The sequence below is a fragment of the Phyllobates terribilis genome, unplaced genomic scaffold (genome assembly GCF_046119375.1).
Source record: "Phyllobates terribilis strain yellow unplaced genomic scaffold, ASM4611937v1 Scaffold_169__1_contigs__length_4117513, whole genome shotgun sequence".
NCBI lineage: Eukaryota > Metazoa > Chordata > Amphibia > Anura > Dendrobatidae > Phyllobates > Phyllobates terribilis.
Window position 1 is genome coordinate 3,041,223 of NW_027362929.1, and position 26,722 is coordinate 3,067,944.

At 46.9% G+C, this 26,722-nt stretch overlaps 17 non-coding genes and 1 pseudogene across 17 annotated transcripts; all 18 read right to left on the bottom strand.

The window, feature by feature from the left end:
• Window positions 1-16: 16 nt before the first annotated feature.
• On the bottom strand, window positions 17-207 carry LOC141210422 (U2 spliceosomal RNA). Its single transcript, XR_012280590.1, has one exon. It is a non-coding gene; the product is annotated as a U2 spliceosomal RNA (small nuclear RNA).
• A 1,124-nt stretch (window positions 208-1,331) lies between these two features.
• On the bottom strand, window positions 1,332-1,522 carry LOC141209287 (U2 spliceosomal RNA). Its single transcript, XR_012279486.1, has one exon. It is a non-coding gene; the product is annotated as a U2 spliceosomal RNA (small nuclear RNA).
• A 1,121-nt stretch (window positions 1,523-2,643) lies between these two features.
• LOC141209288 (U2 spliceosomal RNA) lies at window positions 2,644-2,834 on the bottom strand. The gene has a single exon (XR_012279487.1). It is a non-coding gene; the product is annotated as a U2 spliceosomal RNA (small nuclear RNA).
• A 1,121-nt stretch (window positions 2,835-3,955) lies between these two features.
• Window positions 3,956-4,146, bottom strand: LOC141209290 (U2 spliceosomal RNA). The gene has a single exon (XR_012279488.1). It is a non-coding gene; the product is annotated as a U2 spliceosomal RNA (small nuclear RNA).
• A 1,121-nt stretch (window positions 4,147-5,267) lies between these two features.
• On the bottom strand, window positions 5,268-5,458 carry LOC141209291 (U2 spliceosomal RNA). The gene has a single exon (XR_012279489.1). It is a non-coding gene; the product is annotated as a U2 spliceosomal RNA (small nuclear RNA).
• A 1,122-nt stretch (window positions 5,459-6,580) lies between these two features.
• On the bottom strand, window positions 6,581-6,771 carry LOC141209292 (U2 spliceosomal RNA). The gene has a single exon (XR_012279490.1). It is a non-coding gene; the product is annotated as a U2 spliceosomal RNA (small nuclear RNA).
• Window positions 6,772-7,892: 1,121 nt separating this feature from the next.
• Window positions 7,893-8,083, bottom strand: LOC141209293 (U2 spliceosomal RNA). The gene has a single exon (XR_012279491.1). It is a non-coding gene; the product is annotated as a U2 spliceosomal RNA (small nuclear RNA).
• A 1,122-nt stretch (window positions 8,084-9,205) lies between these two features.
• Window positions 9,206-9,396, bottom strand: LOC141210329 (U2 spliceosomal RNA). The gene has a single exon (XR_012280501.1). It is a non-coding gene; the product is annotated as a U2 spliceosomal RNA (small nuclear RNA).
• A 1,121-nt stretch (window positions 9,397-10,517) lies between these two features.
• LOC141209294 (U2 spliceosomal RNA) lies at window positions 10,518-10,708 on the bottom strand. Its single transcript, XR_012279492.1, has one exon. It is a non-coding gene; the product is annotated as a U2 spliceosomal RNA (small nuclear RNA).
• Window positions 10,709-11,827: 1,119 nt separating this feature from the next.
• LOC141209295 (U2 spliceosomal RNA) lies at window positions 11,828-12,018 on the bottom strand. The gene has a single exon (XR_012279493.1). It is a non-coding gene; the product is annotated as a U2 spliceosomal RNA (small nuclear RNA).
• Window positions 12,019-13,139: 1,121 nt separating this feature from the next.
• Window positions 13,140-13,329, bottom strand: LOC141210152 (U2 spliceosomal RNA). The gene has a single exon (XR_012280329.1). It is a non-coding gene; the product is annotated as a U2 spliceosomal RNA (small nuclear RNA).
• Window positions 13,330-14,454: 1,125 nt separating this feature from the next.
• LOC141209297 (U2 spliceosomal RNA) lies at window positions 14,455-14,645 on the bottom strand. Its single transcript, XR_012279495.1, has one exon. It is a non-coding gene; the product is annotated as a U2 spliceosomal RNA (small nuclear RNA).
• Window positions 14,646-15,768: 1,123 nt separating this feature from the next.
• Window positions 15,769-15,959, bottom strand: LOC141209298 (U2 spliceosomal RNA). The gene has a single exon (XR_012279496.1). It is a non-coding gene; the product is annotated as a U2 spliceosomal RNA (small nuclear RNA).
• Window positions 15,960-17,082: 1,123 nt separating this feature from the next.
• LOC141209299 (U2 spliceosomal RNA) lies at window positions 17,083-17,273 on the bottom strand. Its single transcript, XR_012279497.1, has one exon. It is a non-coding gene; the product is annotated as a U2 spliceosomal RNA (small nuclear RNA).
• A 1,123-nt stretch (window positions 17,274-18,396) lies between these two features.
• On the bottom strand, window positions 18,397-18,587 carry LOC141209300 (U2 spliceosomal RNA). The gene has a single exon (XR_012279498.1). It is a non-coding gene; the product is annotated as a U2 spliceosomal RNA (small nuclear RNA).
• Window positions 18,588-19,710: 1,123 nt separating this feature from the next.
• Window positions 19,711-19,901, bottom strand: LOC141209301 (U2 spliceosomal RNA). The gene has a single exon (XR_012279499.1). It is a non-coding gene; the product is annotated as a U2 spliceosomal RNA (small nuclear RNA).
• A 1,123-nt stretch (window positions 19,902-21,024) lies between these two features.
• Window positions 21,025-21,215, bottom strand: LOC141209302 (U2 spliceosomal RNA). The gene has a single exon (XR_012279500.1). It is a non-coding gene; the product is annotated as a U2 spliceosomal RNA (small nuclear RNA).
• Window positions 21,216-22,339: 1,124 nt separating this feature from the next.
• Window positions 22,340-22,463, bottom strand: LOC141210726 (U2 spliceosomal RNA; annotated as a pseudogene).
• Window positions 22,464-26,722: the final 4,259 nt, after the last annotated feature.

Consider the following 26,722-nt stretch of genomic DNA (forward strand, 5'->3'; position numbering starts at 1 on the left):
AGAAACTGCATTAAAGAAGGGGTGCACCGGTCCTGGAGATACTGCAATACCAGGTCAATGCGTGGAGTGGACAGATCAAGCTCTTTTTCCATCTCCCTGTTCTAAAAATCCATTTAATATATGGTCCCCAGATAGGGGACGTATCAGATATTAAACTGATAAGAACAGATACTACACTTGATCTTAGCCAAAAGGCCGAGAAGCGATAACCAGAATTGGTTTCCGACTACGGTGCCACCCAAGGATTCTGAAAAGTCCATTTGTGGAGATGGCCACCTGGACTCCCGTTAAGAAGACATGCTGTCAACCTCTAGATCCCTCACATGCCTGCACTTTTCGGCTTGCTGCTGCTGCAATCCACGCGTTTTAGATCTGCATAACTCCACCTCTTTTAGCACAGTACCCTCAACCCCCGGCTGTTCCCACCCGCCTCAACACCGTTGGAAGGGAGGAGAACCAATTAAGGCGGGGGGGGGGGGGGTGGAACGAGCAGCTGTCTACCCTTAGCAGGAGGGTTGCTGATTAATTACCTCTCCTGCTGCTGCTGCTGCTGGCTGTCCAGCAGCAGACTGAAGGTGGCTGCTGCTGTGCGCAGGTATATAAAGGCTCAGAGCCTATTATGACACGCGCAGCCAGCGTTCCATTGCCACATTCCGTCTACTGCAGGCGGGATACCTGGATGGCTGAATGTCACTGAGAAGCTCACAGAGACCGCCATAAGCAACAGTTTAAAAGAATGCCACAGACTAATCAACCAAACTTTTTGGGTTGGTTTCTCTTTTATAGTCTGCAGGCATTAAATGAAAGAAGTCAGTGTTCCAGCAGAGGGAGACAACGTTTCAGAAAAGGCATTGTAGCAAACCAAAAAAGAAATTTTAAGCGCAGCAGAGTAACCAGCTCACATACCTGTTAGCTCAGGTGAGTTTAAAAGGCTGCTGTTGATAACAAGGGCATTTGCTAAATAGATGGTGTGTGTGCAACAATATACTGAAAGGTCAATTATATTGTGCAGCTTATCTCACCACCTGTAGTTATTTAGGTGAAAGCTCCAAAATGCTTGCCTAATATCTCTGTTTATCCAAAAGGAAGTATAGAGGGAGAGCTAGATAGATAGCATTGCATTACATTACATTACATGTCAATGCAATGCACAGTTGCTGAAGTTGAACCAAAATGAGCTTGTCATCTGGCTTCTGCAACTTTTAACATGAAAAATCCAATGAGGAGAAGAAAAGCAAAGCCAAAGAGTCCATCCCAAAATCCGACAAACAAGCAAAATGAACAAAAAGCATTGAATTCAATTCTTTCTGATTTTAGAAACTGCATTAAAGAAGGGGTGCACCGGTCCTGGAGATACTGCAATACCAGGTCAATGCGTGGAGTGGACAGAGCAAGCTCTTTTTCCATCTCCCTGTTCTAAAAATCCATTTAATATATGGTCCCCAGATAGGGGACGTATCAGATATTAAACTGATAAGAACAGATACTACACTTGATCTTAGCCAAAAGGCCGAGAAGCGATAACCAGAATTGGTTTCCGACTACGGTGCCACCCAAGGATTCTGAAAAGTCCATTTGTGGAGATGGCCACCTGGACTCCCGTTAAGAAGACATGCTGTCAACCTCTAGATCCCTCACATGCCTGCACTTTTCGGCTTGCTGCTGCTGCAATCCACGCGTTTTAGATCTGCATAACTCCACCTCTTTTAGCACAGTACCCTCAACCCCCGGCTGTTCCCACCCGCCTCAACACCGTTGGAAGGGAGGAGAACCAATTAAGGCGGGGGGGGGGGTGGAACGAGCAGCTGTCTACCCTTAGCAGGAGGGTTGCTGATTAATTACCTCTCCTGCTGCTGCTGCTGCTGGCTGTCCAGCAGCAGACTGAAGGTGGCTGCTGCTGTGCGCAGGTATATAAAGGCTCAGAGCCTATTATGACACGTGCAGCCAGCGTTCCATTGCCACATTCCGTCTACTGCAGGCGGGATACCTGGATGGCTGAATGTCACTGAGAAGCTCACAGAGACCGCCATAAGCAACAGTTTAAAAGAATGCCACAGACTAATCAACCAAACTTTTTGGGTTGGTTTCTCTTTTATAGTCTGCAGGCATTAAATGAAAGAAGTCAGTGTTCCAGCAGAGGGAGACAACGTTTCAGAAAAGGCATTGTAGCAAACCAAAAAAGAAATTTTAAGTGCAGCAGAGTAACCAGCTCACATACCTGTTAGCTCAGGTGAGTTTAAAAGGCTGCTGTTGATAACAAGGGCATTTGCTAAATAGATGGTGTGCGTGCAACAATATACTGAAAGGTCAATTATATTGTGCAGCTTATCTCACCACCTGTAGTTATTTAGGTGAAAGCTCCAAAATGCTTGCCTAATATGTCTGTTTATCCAAAAGGAAGTATAGAGGGAGAGCTAGATAGATAGCATTGCATTACATTACATTACATGGCAATGCAATGCACAGTTGCTGAAGTTGAACCAAAATGAGCTTGTCATCTGGCTTCTGCAACTTTTAACATGAAAATTCCAATGAGGAGAAGAAAAGCAAAGCCAAAGAGTCCATCCCAAAATCCGACAAACAAGCAAAATGAACAAAAAGCATTGAATTCAATTCTTTCTGATTTTAGAAACTGCATTAAAGAAGGGGTGCACCGGTCCTGGAGATACTGCAATACCAGGTCAATGCGTGGAGTGGACAGAGCAAGCTCTTTTTCCATCTCCCTGTTCTAAAAATCCATTTAATATATGGTCCCCAGATAGGGGACGTATCAGATATTAAACTGATAAGAACAGATACTACACTTGATCTTAGCCAAAAGGCCGAGAAGCGATAACCAGAATTGGTTTCCGACTACGGTGCCACCCAAGGATTCTGAAAAGTCCATTTGTGGAGATGGCCACCTGGACTCCCGTTAAGAAGACATGCTGTCAACCTCTAGATCCCTCACATGCCTGCACTTTTCGGCTTGCTGCTGCTGCAATCCACGCGTTTTAGATCTGCATAACTCCACCTCTTTTAGCACAGTACCCTCAACCCCCGGCTGTTCCCACCCGCCTCAACACCGTTGGAAGGGAGGAGAACCAATTACGGCGGGGGGGGGGGTGGAACGAGCAGCTGTCTACCCTTAGCAGGAGGGTTGCTGATTAATTACCTCTCCTGCTGCTGCTGCTGCTGGCTGTCCAGCAGCAGACTGAAGGTGGCTGCTGCTGTGCGCAGGTATATAAAGGCTCAGAGCCTATTATGACACGCGCAGCCAGCGTTCCATTGCCACATTCCGTCTACTGCAGGCGGGATACCTGGATGGCTGAATGTCACTGAGAAGCTCACAGAGACCGCCATAAGCAACAGTTTAAAAGAATGCCACACACTAATCAACCAAACTTTTTGGGTTGGTTTCTCTTTTATAGTCTGCAGGCATTAAATGAAAGAAGTCAGTGTTCCAGCAGAGGGAGACAACGTTTCAGAAAAGGCATTGTAGCAAACCAAAAAAGAAATTTTAAGCGCAGCAGAGTAACCAGCTCACATACCTGTTAGCTCAGGTGAGTTTAAAAGGCTGCTGTTGATAACAAGGGCATTTGCTAAATAGATGGTGTGTGTGCAACAATATACTGAAAGGTCAATTATATTGTGCAGCTTATCTCACCACCTGTAGTTATTTAGGTGAAAGCTCCAAAATGCTTGCCTAATATGTCTGTTTATCCAAAAGGAAGTATAGAGGGAGAGCTAGATAGATAGCATTGCATTACATTACATTACATGGCAATGCAATGCACAGTTGCTGAAGTTGAACCAAAATGAGCTTGTCATCTGGCTTCTGCAACTTTTAACATGAAAAATCCAATGAGGAGAAGAAAAGCAAAGCCAAAGAGTCCATCCCAAAATCCGACAAACAAGCAAAATGAACAAAAAGCATTGAATTCAATTCTTTCTGATTTTAGAAACTGCATTAAAGAAGGGGTGCACCGGTCCTGGAGATACTGCAATACCAGGTCAATGCGTGGAGTGGACAGAGCAAGCTCTTTTTCCATCTCCCTGTTCTAAAAATCCATTTAATATATGGTCCCCAGATAGGGGACGTATCAGATATTAAACTGATAAGAACAGATACTACACTTGATCTTAGCCAAAAGGCCGAGAAGCGATAACCAGAATTGGTTTCCGACTACGGTGCCACCCAAGGATTCTGAAAAGTCCATTTGTGGAGATGGCCACCTGGACTCCCGTTAAGAAGACATGCTGTCAACCTCTAGATCCCTCACATGCCTGCACTTTTCGGCTTGCTGCTGCTGCAATCCACGCGTTTTAGATCTGCATAACTCCATCTCTTTTAGCACAGTACCCTCAACCCCCGGCTGTTCCCACCCGCCTCAACACCGTTGGAAGGGAGGAGAACCAATTAAGGCGGGGGTGGGGGTGGAACGAGCAGCTGTCTACCCTTAGCAGGAGGGTTGCTGATTAATTACCTCTCCTGCTGCTGCTGCTGCTGGCTGTCCAGCAGCAGACTGAAGGTGGCTGCTGCTGTGCGCAGGTATATAAAGGCTCAGAGCCTATTATGACACGCGCAGCCAGCGTTCCATTGCCACATTCCGTCTACTGCAGGCGGGATACCTGGATGGCTGAATGTCACTGAGAAGCTCACAGAGACCGCCATAAGCAACAGTTTAAAAGAATGCCACAGACTAATCAACCAAACTTTTTGGGTTGGTTTCTCTTTTATAGTCTGCAGGCATTAAATGAAAGAAGTCAGTGTTCCAGCAGAGGGAGACAACGTTTCAGAAAAGGCATTGTAGCAAACCAAAAAAGAAATTTTAAGCGCAGCAGAGTAACCAGCTCACATACCTGTTAGCTCAGGTGAGTTTAAAAGGCTGCTGTTGATAACAAGGGCATTTGCTAAATAGATGGTGTGTGTGCAACAATATACTGAAAGGTCAATTATATTGTGCAGCTTATCTCACCACCTGTAGTTATTTAGGTGAAAGCTCCAAAATGCTTGCCTAATATGTCTGTTTATCCAAAAGGAAGTATAGAGGGAGAGCTAGATAGATAGCATTGCATTACATTACATTACATGGCAATGCAATGCACAGTTGCTGAAGTTGAACCAAAATGAGCTTGTCATCTGGCTTCTGCAACTTTTAACATGAAAAATCCAATGAGGAGAAGAAAAGCAAAGCCAAAGAGTCCATCCCAAAATCCGACAAACAAGCAAAATGAACAAAAAGCATTGAATTCAATTCTTTCTGATTTTAGAAACTGCATTAAAGAAGGGGTGCACCGGTCCTGGAGATACTGCAATACCAGGTCAATGCGTGGAGTGGACAGAGCAAGCTCTTTTTCCATCTCCCTGTTCTAAAAATCCATTTAATATATGGTCCCCAGATAGGGGACGTATCAGATATTAAACTGATAAGAACAGATACTACACTTGATCTTAGCCAAAAGGCCGAGAAGCGATAACCAGAATTGGTTTCCGACTACGGTGCCACCCAAGGATTCTGAAAAGTCCATTTGTGGAGATGGCCACCTGGACTCCCGTTAAGAAGACATGCTGTCAACCTCTAGATCCCTCACATGCCTGCACTTTTCGGCTTGCTGCTGCTGCAATCCACGCGTTTTAGATCTGCATAACTCCACCTCTTTTAGCACAGTACCCTCAACCCCCGGCTGTTCCCACCCGCCTCAACACCGTTGGAAGGGAGGAGAACCAATTAAGGCGGGGGGGGGGGGTGGAACGAGCAGCTGTCTACCCTTAGCAGGAGGGTTGCTGATTAATTACCTCTCCTGCTGCTGCTGCTGCTGGCTGTCCAGCAGCAGACTGAAGGTGGCTGCTGCTGTGCGCAGGTATATAAAGGCTCAGAGCCTATTATGACACGCGCAGCCAGCGTTCCATTGCCACATTCCGTCTACTGCAGGCGGGATACCTGGATGGCTGAATGTCACTGAGAAGCTCACAGAGACCGCCATAAGCAACAGTTTAAAAGAATGCCACAGACTAATCAACCAAACTTTTTGGGTTGGTTTCTCTTTTATAGTCTGCAGGCATTAAATGAAAGAAGTCAGTGTTCCAGCAGAGGGAGACAACGTTTCAGAAAAGGCATTGTAGCAAACCAAAAAAGAAATTTTAAGCGCAGCAGAGTAACCAGCTCACATACCTGTTAGCTCAGGTGAGTTTAAAAGGCTGCTGTTGATAACAAGGGCATTTGCTAAATAGATGGTGTGTGTGCAACAATATACTGAAAGGTCAATTATATTGTGCAGCTTATCTCACCACCTGTAGTTATTTAGGTGAAAGCTCCAAAATGCTTGCCTAATATGTCTGTTTATCCAAAAGGAAGTATAGAGGGAGAGCTAGATAGATAGCATTGCATTACATTACATTACATGGCAATGCAATGCACAGTTGCTGAAGTTGAACCAAAATGAGCTTGTCATCTGGCTTCTGCAACTTTTAACATGAAAAATCCAATGAGGAGAAGAAAAGCAAAGCCAAAGAGTCCATCCCAAAATCCGACAAACAAGCAAAATGAACAAAAAGCATTGAATTCAATTCTTTCTGATTTTAGAAACTGCATTAAAGAAGGGGTGCACCGGTCCTGGAGATACTGCAATACCAGGTCAATGCGTGGAGTGGACAGAGCAAGCTCTTTTTCCATCTCCCTGTTCTAAAAATCCATTTAATATATGGTCCCCAGATAGGGGACGTATCAGATATTAAACTGATAAGAACAGATACTACACTTGATCTTAGCCAAAAGGCCGAGAAGCGATAACCAGAATTGGTTTCCGACTACGGTGCCACCCAAGGATTCTGAAAAGTCCATTTGTGGAGATGGCCACCTGGACTCCCGTTAAGAAGACATGCTGTCAACCTCTAGATCCCTCACATGCCTGCACTTTTCGGCTTGCTGCTGCTGCAATCCACGCGTTTTAGATCTGCATAACTCCATCTCTTTTAGCACAGTACCCTCAACCCCCGGCTGTTCCCACCCGCCTCAACACCGTTGGAAGGGAGGAGAACCAATTAAGGCGGGGGTGGGGGTGGAACGAGCAGCTGTCTACCCTTAGCAGGAGGGTTGCTGATTAATTACCTCTCCTGCTGCTGCTGCTGCTGGCTGTCCAGCAGCAGACTGAAGGTGGCTGCTGCTGTGCGCAGGTATATAAAGGCTCAGAGCCTATTATGACACGCGCAGCCAGCGTTCCATTGCCACATTCCGTCTACTGCAGGCGGGATACCTGGATGGCTGAATGTCACTGAGAAGCTCACAGAGACCGCCATAAGCAACAGTTTAAAAGAATGCCACAGACTAATCAACCAAACTTTTTGGGTTGGTTTCTCTTTTATAGTCTGCAGGCATTAAATGAAAGAAGTCAGTGTTCCAGCAGAGGGAGACAACGTTTCAGAAAAGGCATTGTAGCAAACCAAAAAAGAAATTTTAAGCGCAGCAGAGTAACCAGCTCACATACCTGTTAGCTCAGGTGAGTTTAAAAGGCTGCTGTTGATAACAAGGGCATTTGCTAAATAGATGGTGTGTGTGCAACAATATACTGAAAGGTCAATTATATTGTGCAGCTTATCTCACCACCTGTAGTTATTTAGGTGAAAGCTCCAAAATGCTTGCCTAATATGTCTGTTTATCCAAAAGGAAGTATAGAGGGAGAGCTAGATAGATAGCATTGCATTACATTACATTACATGGCAATGCAATGCACAGTTGCTGAAGTTGAACCAAAATGAGCTTGTCATCTGGCTTCTGCAACTTTTAACATGAAAAATCCAATGAGGAGAAGAAAAGCAAAGCCAAAGAGTCCATCCCAAAATCCGACAAACAAGCAAAATGAACAAAAAGCATTGAATTCAATTCTTTCTGATTTTAGAAACTGCATTAAAGAAGGGGTGCACCGGTCCTGGAGATACTGCAATACCAGGTCAATGCGTGGAGTGGACAGAGCAAGCTCTTTTTCCATCTCCCTGTTCTAAAAATCCATTTAATATATGGTCCCCAGATAGGGGACGTATCAGATATTAAACTGATAAGAACAGATACTACACTTGATCTTAGCCAAAAGGCCGAGAAGCGATAACCAGAATTGGTTTCCGACTACGGTGCCACCCAAGGATTCTGAAAAGTCCATTTGTGGAGATGGCCACCTGGACTCCCGTTAAGAAGACATGCTGTCAACCTCTAGATCCCTCACATGCCTGCACTTTTCGGCTTGCTGCTGCTGCAATCCACGCGTTTTAGATCTGCATAACTCCACCTCTTTTAGCACAGTACCCTCAACCCCCGGCTGTTCCCACCCGCCTCAACACCGTTGGAAGGGAGGAGAACCAATTAAGGCGGGGGGGGGGGGTGGAACGAGCAGCTGTCTACCCTTAGCAGGAGGGTTGCTGATTAATTACCTCTCCTGCTGCTGCTGCTGCTGGCTGTCCAGCAGCAGACTGAAGGTGGCTGCTGCTGTGCGCAGGTATATAAAGGCTCAGAGCCTATTATGACACGCGCAGCCAGCGTTCCATTGCCACATTCCGTCTACTGCAGGCGGGATACCTGGATGGCTGAATGTCACTGAGAAGCTCACAGAGACCGCCATAAGCAACAGTTTAAAAGAATGCCACAGACTAATCAACCAAACTTTTTGGGTTGGTTTCTCTTTTATAGTCTGCAGGCATTAAATGAAAGAAGTCAGTGTTCCAGCAGAGGGAGACAACGTTTCAGAAAAGGCATTGTAGCAAACCAAAAAAGAAATTTTAAGCGCAGCAGAGTAACCAGCTCACATACCTGTTAGCTCAGGTGAGTTTAAAAGGCTGCTGTTGATAACAAGGGCATTTGCTAAATAGATGGTGTGTGTGCAACAATATACTGAAAGGTCAATTATATTGTGCAGCTTATCTCACCACCTGTAGTTATTTAGGTGAAAGCTCCAAAATGCTTGCCTAATATGTCTGTTTATCCAAAAGGAAGTATAGAGGGAGAGCTAGATAGATAGCATTGCATTACATTACATTACATGGCAATGCAATGCACAGTTGCTGAAGTTGAACCAAAATGAGCTTGTCATCTGGCTTCTGCAACTTTTAACATGAAAAATCCAATGAGGAGAAGAAAAGCAAAGCCAAAGAGTCCATCCCAAAATCCGACAAACAAGCAAAATGAACAAAAAGCATTGAATTCAATTCTTTCTGATTTTAGAAACTGCATTAAAGAAGGGGTGCACCGGTCCTGGAGATACTGCAATACTAGGTCAATGCGTGGAGTGGACAGAGCAAGCTCTTTTTCCATCTCCCTGTTCTAAAAATCCATTTAATATATGGTCCCCAGATAGGGGACGTATCAGATATTAAACTGATAAGAACAGATACTACACTTGATCTTAGCCAAAAGGCCGAGAAGCGATAACCAGAATTGGTTTCCGACTACGGTGCCACCCAAGGATTCTGAAAAGTCCATTTGTGGAGATGGCCACCTGGACTCCCGTTAAGAAGACATGCTGTCAACCTCTAGATCCCTCACATGCCTGCACTTTTCGGCTTGCTGCTGCTGCAATCCACGCGTTTTAGATCTGCATAACTCCACCTCTTTTAGCACAGTACCCTCAACCCCCGGCTGTTCCCACCCGCCTCAACACCGTTGGAAGGGAGGAGAACCAATTAAGGCGGGGGGGGGGGTGGAACGAGCAGCTGTCTATCCTTAGCAGGAGGGTTGCTGATTAATTACCTCTCCTGCTGCTGCTGCTGCTGGCTGTCCAGCAGCAGACTGAAGGTGGCTGCTGCTGTGCGCAGGTATATAAAGGCTCAGAGCCTATTATGACACGCGCAGCCAGCGTTCCATTGCCACATTCCGTCTACTGCAGGCGGGATACCTGGATGGCTGAATGTCACTGAGAAGCTCACAGAGACCACCATAAGCAACAGTTTAAAAGAATGCCACAGACTAATCAACCAAACTTTTTGGGTTGGTTTCTCTTTTATAGTCTGCAGGCATTAAATGAAAGAAGTCAGTGTTCCAGCAGAGGGAGACAACGTTTCAGAAAAGGCATTGTAGCAAACCAAAAAAGAAATTTTAAGCGCAGCAGAGTAACCATCTCACATACCTGTTAGCTCAGGTGAGTTTAAAAGGCTGCTGTTGATAACAAGGGCATTTGCTAAATAGATGGTGTGTGTGCAACAATATACTGAAAGGTCAATTATATTGTGCAGCTTATCTCACCACCTGTAGTTATTTAGGTGAAAGCTCCAAAATGCTTGTCTAATATGTCTGTTTATCCAAAAGGAAGTATAGAGGGAGAGCTAGATAGATAGCATTGCATTACATTACATTACATGGCAATGCAATGCACAGTTGCTGAAGTTGAACCAAAATGAGCTTGTCATCTGGCTTCTGCAACTTTTAACATGAAAAATCCAATGAGGAGAAGAAAAGCAAAGCCAAAGAGTCCATCCCAAAATCCGACAAACAAGCAAAATGAACAAAAAGCATTGAATTCAATTCTTTCTGATTTTAGAAACTGCATTAAAGAAGGGGTGCACCGGTCCTGGAGATACTGCAATACCAGGTCAATGCGTGGAGTGGACAGAGCAAGCTCTTTTTCCATCTCCCTGTTCTAAAAATCCATTTAATATATGGTCCCCAGATAGGGGACGTATCAGATATTAAACTGATAAGAACAGATACTACACTTGATCTTAGCCAAAAGGCCGAGAAGCGATAACCAGAATTGGTTTCCGACTACGGTGCCACCCAAGGATTCTGAAAAGTCCATTTGTGGAGATGGCCACCTGGACTCCCGTTAAGAAGACATGCTGTCAACCTCTAGATCCCTCACATGCCTGCACTTTTCGGCTTGCTGCTGCTGCAATCCACGCGTTTTAGATCTGCATAACTCCACCTCTTTTAGCACAGTACCCTCAACCCCCGGCTGTTCCCACCCGCCTCAACACCGTTGGAAGGGAGGAGAACCAATTAAGGCGGGGGGGGGTGGAACGAGCAGCTGTCTACCCTTAGCAGGAGGGTTGCTGATTAATTACCTCTCCTGCTGCTGCTGCTGCTGGCTGTCCAGCAGCAGACTGAAGGTGGCTGCTGCTGTGCGCAGGTATATAAAGGCTCAGAGCCTATTATGACACGCGCAGCCAGCGTTCCATTGCCACATTCCGTCTACTGCAGGCGGGATACCTGGATGGCTGAATGTCACTGAGAAGCTCACAGAGACCGCCATAAGCAACAGTTTAAAAGAATGCCACAGACTAATCAACCAAACTTTTTGGGTTGGTTTCTCTTTTATAGTCTGCAGGCATTAAATGAAAGAAGTCAGTGTTCCAGCAGAGGGAGACAACGTTTCAGAAAAGGCATTGTAGCAAACCAAAAAAGAAATTTTAAGCGCAGCAGAGTAACCAGCTCACATACCTGTTAGCTCAGGTGAGTTTAAAAGGCTGCTGTTGATAACAAGGGCATTTGCTAAATAGATGGTGTGTGTGCAACAATATACTGAAAGGTCAATTATATTGTGCAGCTTATCTCACCACCTGTAGTTATTTAGGTGAAAGCTCCAAAATGCTTGCCTAATATGTCTGTTTATCCAAAAGGAAGTATAGAGGGAGAGCTAGATAGATAGCATTGCATTACATTACATTACATGGCAATGCAATGCACAGTTGCTGAAGTTGAACCAAAATGAGCTTGTCATCTGGCTTCTGCAACTTTTAACATGAAAAATCCAATGAGGAGAAGAAAAGCAAAGCCAAAGAGTCCATCCCAAAATCCGACAAACAAGCAAAATGAACAAAAAGCATTGAATTCAATTCTTTCTGATTTTAGAAACTGCATTAAAGAAGGGGTGCACCGGTCCTGGAGATACTGCAATACCAGGTCAATGCGTGGAGTGGACAGAGCAAGCTCTTTTTCCATCTCCCTGTTCTAAAAATCCATTTAATATATGGTCCCCAGATAGGGGACGTATCAGATATTAAACTGATAAGAACAGATACTACACTTGATCTTAGCCAAAAGGCCGAGAAGCGATAACCAGAATTGGTTTCCGACTACGGTGCCACCCAAGGATTCTGAAAAGTCCATTTGTGGAGATGGCCACCTGGACTCCCGTTAAGAAGACATGCTGTCAACCTCTAGATCCCTCACATGCCTGCACTTTTCGGCTTGCTGCTGCTGCAATCCACGCGTTTTAGATCTGCATAACTCCACCTCTTTTAGCACAGTACCCTCAACCCCCGGCTGTTCCCACCCGCCTCAACACCGTTGGAAGGGAGGAGAACCAATTAAGGCGGGGGGGGGGGTGGAACGAGCAGCTGTCTACCCTTAGCAGGAGGGTTGCTGATTAATTACCTCTCCTGCTGCTGCTGCTGCTGGCTGTCCAGCAGCAGACTGAAGGTGGCTGCTGCTGTGCGCAGGTATATAAAGGCTCAGAGCCTATTATGACACGCGCAGCCAGCGTTCCATTGCCACATTCCGTCTACTGCAGGCGGGATACCTGGATGGCTGAATGTCACTGAGAAGCTCACAGAGACCGCCATAAGCAACAGTTTAAAAGAATGCCACAGACTAATCAACCAAACTTTTTGGGTTGGTTTCTCTTTTATAGTCTGCAGGCATTAAATGAAAGAAGTCAGTGTTCCAGCAGAGGGAGACAACGTTTCAGAAAAGGCATTGTAGCAAACCAAAAAAGAAATTTTAAGCGCAGCAGAGTAACCAGCTCACATACCTGTTAGCTCAGGTGAGTTTAAAAGGCTGCTGTTGATAACAAGGGCATTTGCTAAATAGATGGTGTGTGTGCAACAATATACTGAAAGGTCAATTATATTGTGCAGCTTATCTCACCACCTGTAGTTATTTAGGTGAAAGCTCCAAAATGCTTGCCTAATATGTCTGTTTATCCAAAAGGAAGTATAGAGGGAGAGCTAGATAGATAGCATTGCATTACATTACATTACATGGCAATGCAATGCACAGTTGCTGAAGTTGAACCAAAATGAGCTTGTCATCTGGCTTCTGCAACTTTTAACATGAAAAATCCAATGAGGAGAAGAAAAGCAAAGCCAAAGAGTCCATCCCAAAATCCGACAAACAAGCAAAATGAACAAAAAGCATTGAATTCAATTCTTTCTGATTTTAGAAACTGCATTAAAGAAGGGGTGCACCGGTCCTGGAGATACTGCAATACCAGGTCAATGCGTGGAGTGGACAGAGCAAGCTCTTTTCCATCTCCCTGTTCTAAAAATCCATTTAATATATGGTCCCCAGATAGGGGACGTATCAGATATTAAACTGATAAGAACAGATACTACACTTGATCTTAGCCAAAAGGCCGAGAAGCGATAACCAGAATTGGTTTCCGACTACGGTGCCACCCAAGGATTCTGAAAAGTCCATTTGTGGAGATGGCCACCTGGACTCCCGTTAAGAAGACATGCTGTCAACCTCTAGATCCCTCACATGCCTGCACTTTTCGGCTTGCTGCTGCTGCAATCCACGCGTTTTAGATCTGCATAACTCCACCTCTTTTAGCACAGTACCCTCAACCCCTGGCTGTTCCCACCCGCCTCAACACCGTTGGAAGGGAGGAGAACCAATTAAGGCGGGGGGGGGGGGGGGTGGAACGAGCAGCTGTCTACCCTTAGCAGGAGGGTTGCTGATTAATTACCTCTCCTGCTGCTGCTGCTGCTGGCTGTCCAGCAGCAGACTGAAGGTGGCTGCTGCTGTGCGCAGGTATATAAAGGCTCAGAGCCTATTATGACACGCGCAGCCAGCGTTCCATTGCCACATTCCGTCTACTGCAGGCGGGATACCTGGATGGCTGAATGTCACTGAGAAGCTCACAGAGACCGCCATAAGCAACAGTTTAAAAGAATGCCACAGACTAATCAACCAAACTTTTTGGGTTGGTTTCTCTTTTATAGTCTGCAGGCATTAAATGAAAGAAGTCAGTGTTCCAGCAGAGGGAGACAACGTTTCAGAAAAGGCATTGTAGCAAACCAAAAAAGAAATTTTAAGCGCAGCAGAGTAACCAGCTCACATACCTGTTAGCTCAGGTGAGTTTAAAAGGCTGCTGTTGATAACAAGGGCATTTGCTAAATAGATGGTGTGTGTGCAACAATATACTGAAAGGTCAATTATATTGTGCAGCTTATCTCACCACCTGTAGTTATTTAGGTGAAAGCTCCAAAATGCTTGCCTAATATGTCTGTTTATCCAAAAGGAAGTATAGAGGTAGAGCTAGATAGATAGCATTGCATTACATTACATTACATGGCAATGCAATGCACAGTTGCTGAAGTTGAACCAAAATGAGCTTGTCATCTGGCTTCTGCAACTTTTAACATGAAAAATCCAATGAGGAGAAGAAAAGCAAAGCCAAAGAGTCCATCCCAAAATCCGACAAACAAGCAAAATGAACAAAAAGCATTGAATTCAATTCTTTCTGATTTTAGAAACTGCATTAAAGAAGGGGTGCACCGGTCCTGGAGATACTGCAATACCAGGTCAATGCGTGGAGTGGACAGAGCAAGCTCTTTTTCCATCTCCCTGTTCTAAAAATCCATTTAATATATGGTCCCCAGATAGGGGACGTATCAGATATTAAACTGATAAGAACAGATACTACACTTGATCTTAGCCAAAAGGCCGAGAAGCGATAACCAGAATTGGTTTCCGACTACGGTGCCACCCAAGGATTCTGAAAAGTCCATTTGTGGAGATGGCCACCTGGACTCCCGTTAAGAAGACATGCTGTCAACCTCTAGATCCCTCACATGCCTGCACTTTTCGGCTTGCTGCTGCTGCAATCCACGCGTTTTAGATCTGCATAACTCCACCTCTTTTAGCACAGTACCCTCAACCCCCGGCTGTTCCCACCCGCCTCAACACCGTTGGAAGGGAGGAGAACCAATTAAGGCGGGGGGGGGGGGGTGGAACGAGCAGCTGTCTACCCTTAGCAGGAGGGTTGCTGATTAATTACCTCTCCTGCTGCTGCTGCTGCTGGCTGTCCAGCAGCAGACTGAAGGTGGCTGCTGCTGTGCGCAGGTATATAAAGGCTCAGAGCCTATTATGACACGCGCAGCCAGCGTTCCATTGCCACATTCCGTCTACTGCAGGCGGGATACCTGGATGGCTGAATGTCACTGAGAAGCTCACAGAGACCGCCATAAGCAACAGTTTAAAAGAATGCCACAGACTAATCAACCAAACTTTTTGGGTTGGTTTCTCTTTTATAGTCTGCAGGCATTAAATGAAAGAAGTCAGTGTTCCAGCAGAGGGAGACAACGTTTCAGAAAAGGCATTGTAGCAAACCAAAAAAGAAATTTTAAGCGCAGCAGAGTAACCAGCTCACATACCTGTTAGCTCAGGTGAGTTTAAAAGGCTGCTGTTGATAACAAGGGCATTTGCTAAATAGATGGTGTGTGTGCAACAATATACTGAAAGGTCAATTATATTGTGCAGCTTATCTCACCACCTGTAGTTATTTAGGTGAAAGCTCCAAAATGCTTGCCTAATATGTCTGTTTATCCAAAAGGAAGTATAGAGGGAGAGCTAGATAGATAGCATTGCATTACATTACATTACATGGCAATGCAATGCACAGTTGCTGAAGTTGAACCAAAATGAGCTTGTCATCTGGCTTCTGCAACTTTTAACATGAAAAATCCAATGAGGAGAAGAAAAGCAAAGCCAAAGAGTCCATCCCAAAATCCGACAAACAAGCAAAATGAACAAAAAGCATTGAATTCAATTCTTTCTGATTTTAGAAACTGCATTAAAGAAGGGGTGCACCGGTCCTGGAGATACTGCAATACCAGGTCAATGCGTGGAGTGGACAGAGCAAGCTCTTTTTCCATCTCCCTGTTCTAAAAATCCATTTAATATATGGTCCCCAGATAGGGGACGTATCAGATATTAAACTGATAAGAACAGATACTACACTTGATCTTAGCCAAAAGGCCGAGAAGCGATAACCAGAATTGGTTTCCGACTACGGTGCCACCCAAGGATTCTGAAAAGTCCATTTGTGGAGATGGCCACCTGGACTCCCGTTAAGAAGACATGCTGTCAACCTCTAGATCCCTCACATGCCTGCACTTTTCGGCTTGCTGCTGCTGCAATCCACGCGTTTTAGATCTGCATAACTCCACCTCTTTTAGCACAGTACCCTCAACCCCCGGCTGTTCCCACCCGCCTCAACACCGTTGGAAGGGAGGAGAACCAATTAAGGCGGGGGGGGGGGGGTGGATCGAGCAGCTGTCTACCCTTAGCAGGAGGGTTGCTGATTAATTACCTCTCCTGCTGCTGCTGCTGCTGGCTGTCCAGCAGCAGACTGAAGGTGGCTGCTGCTGTGCGCAGGTATATAAAGGCTCAGAGCCTATTATGACACGCGCAGCCAGCGTTCCATTGCCACATTCCGTCTACTGCAGGCGGGATACCTGGATGGCTGAATGTCACTGAGAAGCTCACAGAGACCGCCATAAGCAACAGTTTAAAAGAATGCCACAGACTAATCAACCAAACTTTTTGGGTTGGTTTCTCTTTTATAGTCTGCAGGCATTAAATGAAAGAAGTCAGTGTTCCAGCAGAGGGAGACAACGTTTCAGAAAAGGCATTGTAGCAAACCAAAAAAGAAATTTTAAGCGCAGCAGAGTAACCAGCTCACATACCTGTTAGCTCAGGTGAGTTTAAAAGGCTGCTGTTGATAACAAGGGCATTTGCTAAATAGATGGTGTGTGTGCAACAATATACTGAAAGGTCAATTATATTGTGCAGCTTATCTCACCACCTGTAGTTATTTAGGTGAAAGCTCCAAAATGCTTGCCTAATATGTCTGTTTATCCAAAAGGAAGTATAGAGGGAGAGCTAGATAGATAGCATTGCATTACATTACATTACATGGCAATGCAATGCACAGTTGCTGAAGTTGAACCAAAATGAGCTTGTCATCTGGCTTCTGCAACTTTTAACATGAAAAATCCAATGAGGAGAAGAAAAGCAAAGCCAAAGAGTCCATCCCAAAATCCGACAAACAAGCAAAATGAACAAAAAGCATTGAATTCAATTCTTTCTGATTTTAGAAACTGCATTAAAGAAGGGGTGCACCGGTCCTGGAGATACTGCAATACCAGGTCAATGCGTGGAGTGGACAGAGCAAGCTCTTTTTCCATCTCCCTGTTCTAAAAATCCATTTAATATATGGTCCCCAGATAGGGGACGTATCAGATATTAAACTGATAAGAACAGATACTACACTTGATCTTAGCCAAAAGGCCGAGAAGCGATAACCAGAATTGGTTTCCGACTACGGTGCCACCCAAGGATTCTGAAAAGTCCATTTGTGGAGATGGCCACCTGGACTCCCGTTAAGAAGACATGCTGTCAACCTCTAGATCCCTCACATGCCTGCACTTTTCGGCTTGCTGCTGCTGCAATCCACGCGTTTTAGATCTGCATAACTCCACCTCTTTTAGCACAGTACCCTCAACCCCCGGCTGTTCCCACCCGCCTCAACACCGTTGGAAGGGAGGAGAACCAATTAAGGCGGGGGGGGGGGGGTGGATCGAGCAGCTGTCTACCCTTAGCAGGAGGGTTGCTGATTAATTACCTCTCCTGCTGCTGCTGCTGCTGGCTGTCCAGCAGCAGACTGAAGGTGGCTGCTGCTGTGCGCAGGTATATAAAGGCTCAGAGCCTATTATGACACGCGCAGCCAGCGTTCCATTGCCACATTCCGTCTACTGCAGGCGGGATACCTGGATGGCTGAATGTCACTGAGAAGCTCACAGAGACCGCCATAAGCAACAGTTTAAAAGAATGCCACAGACTAATCAACCAAACTTTTTGGGTTGGTTTCTCTTTTATAGTCTGCAGGCATTAAATGAAAGAAGTCAGTGTTCCAGCAGAGGGAGACAACGTTTCAGAAAAGGCATTGTAGCAAACCAAAAAAGAAATTTTAAGCGCAGCAGAGTAACCAGCTCACATACCTGTTAGCTCAGGTGAGTTTAAAAGGCTGCTGTTGATAACAAGGGCATTTGCTAAATAGATGGTGTGTGTGCAACAATATACTGAAAGGTCAATTATATTGTGCAGCTTATCTCACCACCTGTAGTTATTTAGGTGAAAGCTCCAAAAAGCTTGCCTAATATGTCTGTTTATCCAAAAGGAAGTATAGAGGGAGAGCTAGATAGATAGCATTGCATTACATTACATTACATGGCAATGCAATGCACAGTTGCTGAAGTTGAACCAAAATGAGCTTGTCATCTGGCTTCTGCAACTTTTAACATGAAAAATCCAATGAGGAGAAGAAAAGCAAAGCCAAAGAGTCCATCCCAAAATCCGACAAACAAGCAAAATGAACAAAAAGCATTGAATTCAATTCTTTCTGATTTTAGAAACTGCATTAAAGAAGGGGTGCACCGGTCCTGGAGATACTGCAATACCAGGTCAATGCGTGGAGTGGACAGAGCAAGCTCTTTTTCCATCTCCCTGTTCTAAAAATCCATTTAATATATGGTCCCCAGATAGGGGACGTATCAGATATTAAACTGATAAGAACAGATACTACACTTGATCTTAGCCAAAAGGCCGAGAAGCGATAACCAGAATTGGTTTCCGACTACTGTGCCACCCAAGGATTCTGAAAAGTCCATTTGTGGAGATGGCCACCTGGACTCCCGTTAAGAAGACATGCTGTCAACCTCTAGATCCCTCACATGCCTGCACTTTTCGGCTTGCTGCTGCTGCAATCCACGCGTTTTAGATCTGCATAACTCCACCTCTTTTAGCACAGTACCCTCAACCCCCGGCTGTTCCCACCCGCCTCAACACCGTTGGAAGGGAGGAGAACCAATTAAGGCGGGGGGGGGGGGGTGGAACGAGCAGCTGTCTACCCTTAGCAGGAGGGTTGCTGATTAATTACCTCTCCTGCTGCTGCTGCTGCTGGCTGTCCAGCAGCAGACTGAAGGTGGCTGCTGCTGTGCGCAGGTATATAAAGGCTCAGAGCCTATTATGACACGCGCAGCCAGCGTTCCCTTGCCACATTCCGTCTACTGCAGGCGGGATACCTGGATGGCTGAATGTCACTGAGAAGCTCACAGAGACCGCCATAAGCAACAGTTTAAAAGAATGCCACAGACTAATCAACCAAACTTTTTGGGTTGGTTTCTCTTTTATAGTCTGCAGGCATTAAATGAAAGAAGTCAGTGTTCCAGCAGAGGGAGACAACGTTTCAGAAAAGGCATTGTAGCAAACCAAAAAAGAAATTTTAAGCGCAGCAGAGTAACCAGCTCACATACCTGTTAGCTCAGGTGAGTTTAAAAGGCTGCTGTTGATAACAAGGGCATTTGCTAAATAGATGGTGTGTGTGCAACAATATACTGAAAGGTCAATTATATTGTGCAGCTTATCTCACCACCTGTAGTTATTTAGGTGAAAGCTCCAAAATGCTTGCCTAATATGTCTGTTTATCCAAAAGGAAGTATAGAGGGAGAGCTAGATAGATAGCATTGCATTACATTACATTACATGGCAATGCAATGCACAGTTGCTGAAGTTGAACCAAAATGAGCTTGTAATCTGGCTTCTGCAACTTTTAACATGAAAAATCCAATGAGGAGAAGAAAAGCAAAGCCAAAGAGTCCATCCCAAAATCCGACAAACAAGCAAAATGAACAAAAAGCATTGAATTCAATTCTTTCTGATTTTAGAAACTGCATTAAAGAAGGGGTGCACCGGTCCTGGAGATACTGCAATACCAGGTCAATGCGTGGAGTGGACAGAGCAAGCTCTTTTTCCATCTCCCTGTTCTAAAAATCCATTTAATATATGGTCCCCAGATAGGGGACGTATCAGATATTAAACTGATAAGAACAGATACTACACTTGATCTTAGCCAAAAGGCCGAGAAGCGATAACCAGAATTGGTTTCCGACTACGGTGCCACCCAAGGATTCTGAAAAGTCCATTTGTGGAGATGGCCACCTGGACTCCCGTTAAGAAGACATGCTGTCAACCTCTAGATCCCTCACATGCCTGCACTTTTCGGCTTGCTGCTGCTGCAATCCACGCGTTTTAGATCTGCATAACTCCACCTCTTTTAGCACAGTACCCTCAACCCCCGGCTGTTCCCACCCGCCTCAACACCGTTGGAAGGGAGGAGAACCAATTAAGGCGGGGGGGGGGGGGTGGAACGAGCAGCTGTCTACCCTTAGCAGGAGGGTTGCTGATTAATTACCTCTCCTGCTGCTGCTGCTGCTGGCTGTCCAGCAGCAGACTGAAGGTGGCTGCTGCTGTGCGCAGGTATATAAAGGCTCAGAGCCTATCATGACACGCGCAGCCAGCGTTCCATTGCCACATTCCGTCTACTGCAGGCGGGATACCTGGATGGCTGAATGTCACTGAGAAGCTCACAGAGACCGCCATAAGCAACAGTTTAAAAGAATGCCACACACTAATCAACCAAACTTTTTGGGTTGGTTTCTCTTTTATAGTCTGCAGGCATTAAATGAAAGAAGTCAGTGTTCCAGCAGAGGGAGACAACGTTTCAGAAAAGGCATTGTAGCAAACCAAAAAAGAAATTTTAAGCGCAGCAGAGTAACCAGCTCACATACCTGTTAGCTCAGGTGAGTTTAAAAGGCTGCTGTTGATAACAAGGGCATTTGCTAAATAGATGGTGTGTGTGCAACAATATACTGAAAGGTCAATTATATTGTGCAGCTTATCTCACCACCTGTAGTTATTTAGGTGAAAGCTCCAAAATGCTTGCCTAATATGTCTGTTTATCCAAAAGGAAGTATAGAGGGAGAGCTAGATAGATAGCATTGCATTACATTACATTACATGGCAATGCAATGCACAGTTGCTGAAGTTGAACCAAAATGAGCTTGTCATCTGGCTTCTGCAACTTTTAACATGAAAAATCCAATGAGGAGAAGAAAAGCAAAGCCAAAGAGTCCATCCCAAAATCCGACAAACAAGCAAAATGAACAAAAAGCATTGAATTCAATTCTTTCTGATTTTAGAAACTGCATTAAAGAAGGGGTGCACCGGTCCTGGAGATACTGCAATACCAGGTCAATGCGTGGAGTGGACAGAGCAAGCTCTTTTTCCATCTCCCTGTTCTAAAAATCCATTTAATATATGGTCCCCAGATAGGGGACGTATCAGATATTAAACTGATAAGAACAGATACTACACTTGATCTTAGCCAAAAGGCCGAGAAGCGATAACCAGAATTGGTTTCCGACTACGGTGCCACCCAAGGATTCTGAAAAGTCCATTTGTGGAGATGGCCACCTGGACTCCCGTTAAGAAGACATGCTGTCAACCTCTAGATCCCTCACATGCCTGCACTTTTCGGCTTGCTGCTGCTGCAATCCACGCGTTTTAGATCTGCATAACTCCACCTCTTTTAGCACAGTACCCTCAACCCCCGGCTGTTCCCACCCGCCTCAACACCGTTGGAAGGGAGGAGAACCAATTAATGCGGGGGGTGGGGGGGTGGAACGAGCAGCTGTCTACCCTTAGCAGGAGGGTTGCTGATTAATTACCTCTCCTGCTGCTGCTGCTGCTGGCTGTCCAGCAGCAGACTGAAGGTGGCTGCTGCTGTGCGCAGGTATATAAAGGCTCAGAGCCTATTATGACACGCGCAGCCAGCGTTCCATTGCCACATTCCGTCTACTGCAGGCGGGATACCTGCATGGCTGAATGTCACTGAGAAGCTCACAGAGACCGCCATAAGCAACAGTTTAAAAGAATGCCACAGACTAATCAACCAAACTTTTTGGGTTGGTTTCTCTTTTATAGTCTGCAGGCATTAAATGAAAGAAGTCAGTGTTCCAGCAGAGGGAGACAACGTTTCAGAAAAGGCATTGTAGCAAACCAAAAAAGAAATTTTAAGCGCAGCAGAATAACCAGCTCACATACCTGTTAGCTCAGGTGAGTTTAAAAGGCTGCTGTTGATAACAAGGGCATTTGCTAAATAGATGGTGTGTGTGCAACAATATACTGAAAGGTCAATTATATTGTGCAGCTTATCTCACCACCTGTAGTTATTTAGGTGAAAGCTCCAAAATGCTTGCCTAATATGTCTGTTTATCCAAAAGGAAGTATAGAGGGAGAGCTAGATAGATAGCATTGCATTACATTACATTACATGGCAATGCAATGCACAGTTGCTGAAGTTGAACCAAAATGAGCTTGTCATCTGGCTTCTGCAACTTTTAACATGAAAAATCCAATGAGGAGAAGAAAAGCAAAGCCAAAGAGTCCATCCCAAAATCCGACAAACAAGCAAAATGAACAAAAAGCATTGAATTCAATTCTTTCTGATTTTAGAAACTGCATTAAAGAAGGGGTGCACCGGTCCTGGAGATACTGCAATACCAGGTCAATGCGTGGAGTGGACAGAGCAAGCTCTTTTTCCATCTCCCTGTTCTAAAGATCCATTTAATATATGGTCCCCAGATAGGGGATGTGACACCCCAGGGGTCTGGTTGCCACAGTAACGTAATGTTATGTCTGAGAGCAGGTGGGAGGTCCTTTGGTCAGGGATCCTGTGCATGCCACACCTCCTGCCCAGTCTTGGGAGGGGAAGAACTTCCCCTATAAAAACCTGGGGCTGAGGCAGGGTGAGGAGTAGAAGAAGAGAAGAAGTAGAGACAGCATAGGAAGAAACAGCAGTTACAAGGAGTCAGGGGCTGGCAGCTGCAGAGTTCGCCCTGACTAAGAAGACGTTTTACCGGACCCGGAGTCCGAGTCTGTGGGGACTAATTCCTACCCAGCAGCAGAATCCGTCAGGCAGGGGATTTCAGGTCCTCTGGCCCAGAAGCCCGAAGGCACGGTCACAAGCGTGGGACCAGCACCGCCATCGTGGAGCGGAAGCCATTAGAAGGCCCCGAGTCACCGGCCATACGGGTGAGCACCACACGGTACACTCAGGGACGTGGGCTACTTACATCAGCTCCTAGCAAGGTAGCCAGACGAGTACAGTCAGTTTGGGAGGCCTACAACTACGCCTGGCCAGGGGAGATCCCATCTGCTCAAGGACTGACCAGGCCCCATCCGCTAGCAAGTACTCCGGGAGGGTCTTTTGTTGTTACCAGTAAAGACCCTGAACTACACCGTACCGTCTCTGAGTGGTTCCTGCTACCCCCATCATCCACGTCGGCTGCCCTGAGGCCATACCCCTCCCGTTGGGGGTTATACTATCACGCTGCACAATCCTACCATCGGCCTCAGCGGTCTGCCCTGCAGCAGCAGCCCCCTGGCTGCACTCAACGGGTGGCGTAGTCATCAACCATTTACCGCTAACAGACTGCCGTCCAGTTTGACTCCCTGGGCACGGACCGGGTCACCGCCACGAGACTACAACCCTCAACAGATCCGGCTCCGGGTAAGCTCACGCAGCGCGACACAGGCCCAGGGGCGCGTCAACTTTGGCGTAGTCGGCAGGATCTCGTGCCCGCAACCACCGGGTACTGCGTGCCTGAAAAAGAGACTTTTCAAACTTACCAGTGGTGAAGATTCCCGCCATCCGGCGCCATCTTCAGCCTTCTTCCCGCCATCGGTGAAGTTTCCCGCCATCCGGCGCCATCTTCGGCCTTCTTCCCGCCATCCGTGGAGTTTTCCCGCCGTTGGACGCCATCTTGAGGACGCCGCGCGGGAAGAAGAGGGGCGTGGACTCCGAAAGCGCGCGAGAACTGAAGCCCCGCCTCACGTCCAGACGTTGCGTAAGGTCCTGGAAGGAGCCCAGCAGACGCCGACGTCACAGGAGCGCGACGGAAGGTCCTCAACCCTGACGATCCACTGCGGAGCCGCGGCCTACGGAAGAGGATCATCGCAAGGTAGGCCACGGTCCACTAGGGGGGAGGAAGATGTCGGATACGGAGGAGAGCTTCACTACCTCGACCCCCGCCAGCGCCACCGCTGCTGCAGTTATGCCCTTCACCATGCCATATATCCCGGGAGCAGCTTGGCTACCCCAGTACTCAGGGGAGTCACATACCCTGCATGACTTTAGAGAAAAGCTGGATAGCCTCTTCCAGGTGTACCCCCTCACAGAAGAGCAAAAAGTGAGCATCCTGGTGGCCCAACTAACCGGGGCAGCCAAAAGAGAAGTAAAATCTTGGCCACCTGGGAGGAGGACTGTCGCAGAGAAACTAACCCGGCTGAGGGACACCTTCGATACCCGCACCTCAGCCGAGATCAAGCTTAGATTCTACGGGTGCAAGCAGCGAGCGCATGAGAGTATAAGGGACTATGCACTAAACCTACAAGAGGCCCTGAGGGCCATAAAGCTGTTGACTGAACAATTTATAGAGGGTTTATATTGCAATACCCACCGAACCCAGTTGCGGGCAATGGCCTTACAGGATCCCCATCTGGACTTTGCACAGTTCAAGGATAGAGCTATCCGGGTGCTCCGAGAACCAGCACCGGGTGGCGTTGTGACCCACAGGCGCCCAGCTATCACTTACCACCAGGAGGCGGCGCCCTTGTCGGCAGGGCCTGTGGGAGCTGATGCGCAGGCTTTGGACAATGACCCGGCTCCAGACCTACACCATCAGGTCCAAGAGCTAGTTAAGAGCGTTGCTGCGCTAACCCGAACTGTGCAGTCTTTACAGGTTTCCACCCCAGGGAAGATCCAGCTGGCATCCGGACCGGAGGACATCCCGTGGCGTCGACCAAGGAGGACCCCACCGGCCAGAGGAAGACCCAGTGACCGATACAGCGAGGACGGACGACCCATCTGCCGCCGCTGCAATCAACCCGGACATATGGAAAGGTACTGTTCTTTAAACGGGCACAACCTGGGGTAGAGGGCCAACCCCCAGGAAAAAGATCACCAGGCCCATCGAACTGGCGCGACAGATATGTGGGAGGACGTCCAGTCTTGCCTGTGGTACTGGATGGCATTCCCATGAGTGCCCTACTGGATACCGGGTCACAGGTCACCACCATCCCGTACGTGCTCTTCAAGCAGTACTGGAATGACTCGGATATTACCCGCTACCCTGACGACGACTTGAGTATCATCGCCAGCAATGGCCAGCCCGTGCCACAGATCGGATTTAAAGAGGTGACCCTCAAAATCGGTAGAGTCGAACTGGCCGCACAGGGACTGATCATTGTAGATATTGATAAACATGAGAGTCACCCAAAAATAACTCTAGGAACTAACGTAATTGAAAATTGTCTTGCAGAGGTGATTTTCCTTTTACAGCAGGTTGCCAAGAACGCCAGCTCCGGCGAGCAGCGGGTGCTCCAGAAAGAGATCCGGGCACTGATGCAACGGCAACAAGTGGAACTCTCCGGCGGTGAGATTGGTAGCGTAAGAATGTGTGACCCTTTTCCTATTGCCATGCCCCCAAAAAGTGAAATGATGATTTGGTGCCGGGCAGCTATTGGTCTGAGAGGTAGAGATTACCAGGCAATGGTAGAACCAGTTTACTCAGACAGTAGGCCCACCATTTTGACAGCACGGGGGGTGGTCAATGTACGCCATGGGAGGGTGCCCGTTCGCATAATAAATATCGGGGAGAGGGAAGTGTACCTGCCCCGGTATGCCACGCTAGCCAAATTATATACCACTAATCAAAATTCTATACAATCTGTGGAACCCTTGCCTCCATCTCACCCGGAGGAAGGTAACGGCTCTAAGAAAGACATGGAGGACTGGTGTCAGCAACTACATCTGGGTACTGACTCCACTCCCTCACATCAGAAACAAGGAGTCTATCGGGTGGTTCAAGAGTATGAGAGAGTGTTTAGTAAACACCCGTTAGACTTCGGGCGAGTCAAGGGGGTAGAACACCGCATCCCCACGGGAGATCATCCTCCCATAAAAGAGAGGTATCGACCCGTACCCCCTGCACATTACCAACACGCCAAGGGGATGCTTAGAGACATGAAGGAGGCTGGGGTAATCCGGGATAGCTGTAGCCCCTGGGCAGCCCCACTAGTTTTAGTCAAAAAGAAAGACAACACCATGAGGATGTGTGTAGATTACCGGAAAATCAACCGTATCACACACAAGGATGCGTACCCCTTACCAAGGATAGAGGAGTCATTGACTGCTTTAAGATCTGCTAACTTCTTCTCTACCTTGGATCTCACTAGCGGGTACTGGCAGGTTCCTGTAGCAGAGGCGGACCGGGAGAAGACCGCATTCACCACCCCGATGGGACTTAGCGAGTTCACCTGCATGCCGTTCGGACTCTGCAACGCCCCAGGAACCTTCCAACGATTAATGGAGTGCTGTCTGGGCCACAGAAACTTCGAGACGGTCCTGTTGTACCTGGACGATGTCATCGTATACTCCAAAACTTATGAGGACCACCTGAAACACCTGGCGGAGGTGTTCGAAGCTCTGGCGAGTTACGGCCTAAAGGTGAAACCCTCCAAGTGTCACCTCCTGAAACCAAAGGTGCAATACCTGGGACACGTGGTGAGCGCTGACGGAGTGGCTCCCGACCCCGATAAGATCACCGCAATTAAGGGATGGCCAAGCCCCTCCAGCGTAAAAGAAGTGCGGCAGTTCCTAGGGTTGGTAGGCTACTACCGAAGGTTTATTCCCGGTTTCACCAAAAAGGCAGCGCCTATGCAGGACCTCCTGATAGGCCAGTCCCGGAAGGCCAAGAACCAGAAGCCGCCCTTCAAATGGGAAGAGCTAGAAGAAGAGTCCTTCCGCCAGCTGAAGATGGCCCTCACGGGGGATGAAATCTTGGCGTACC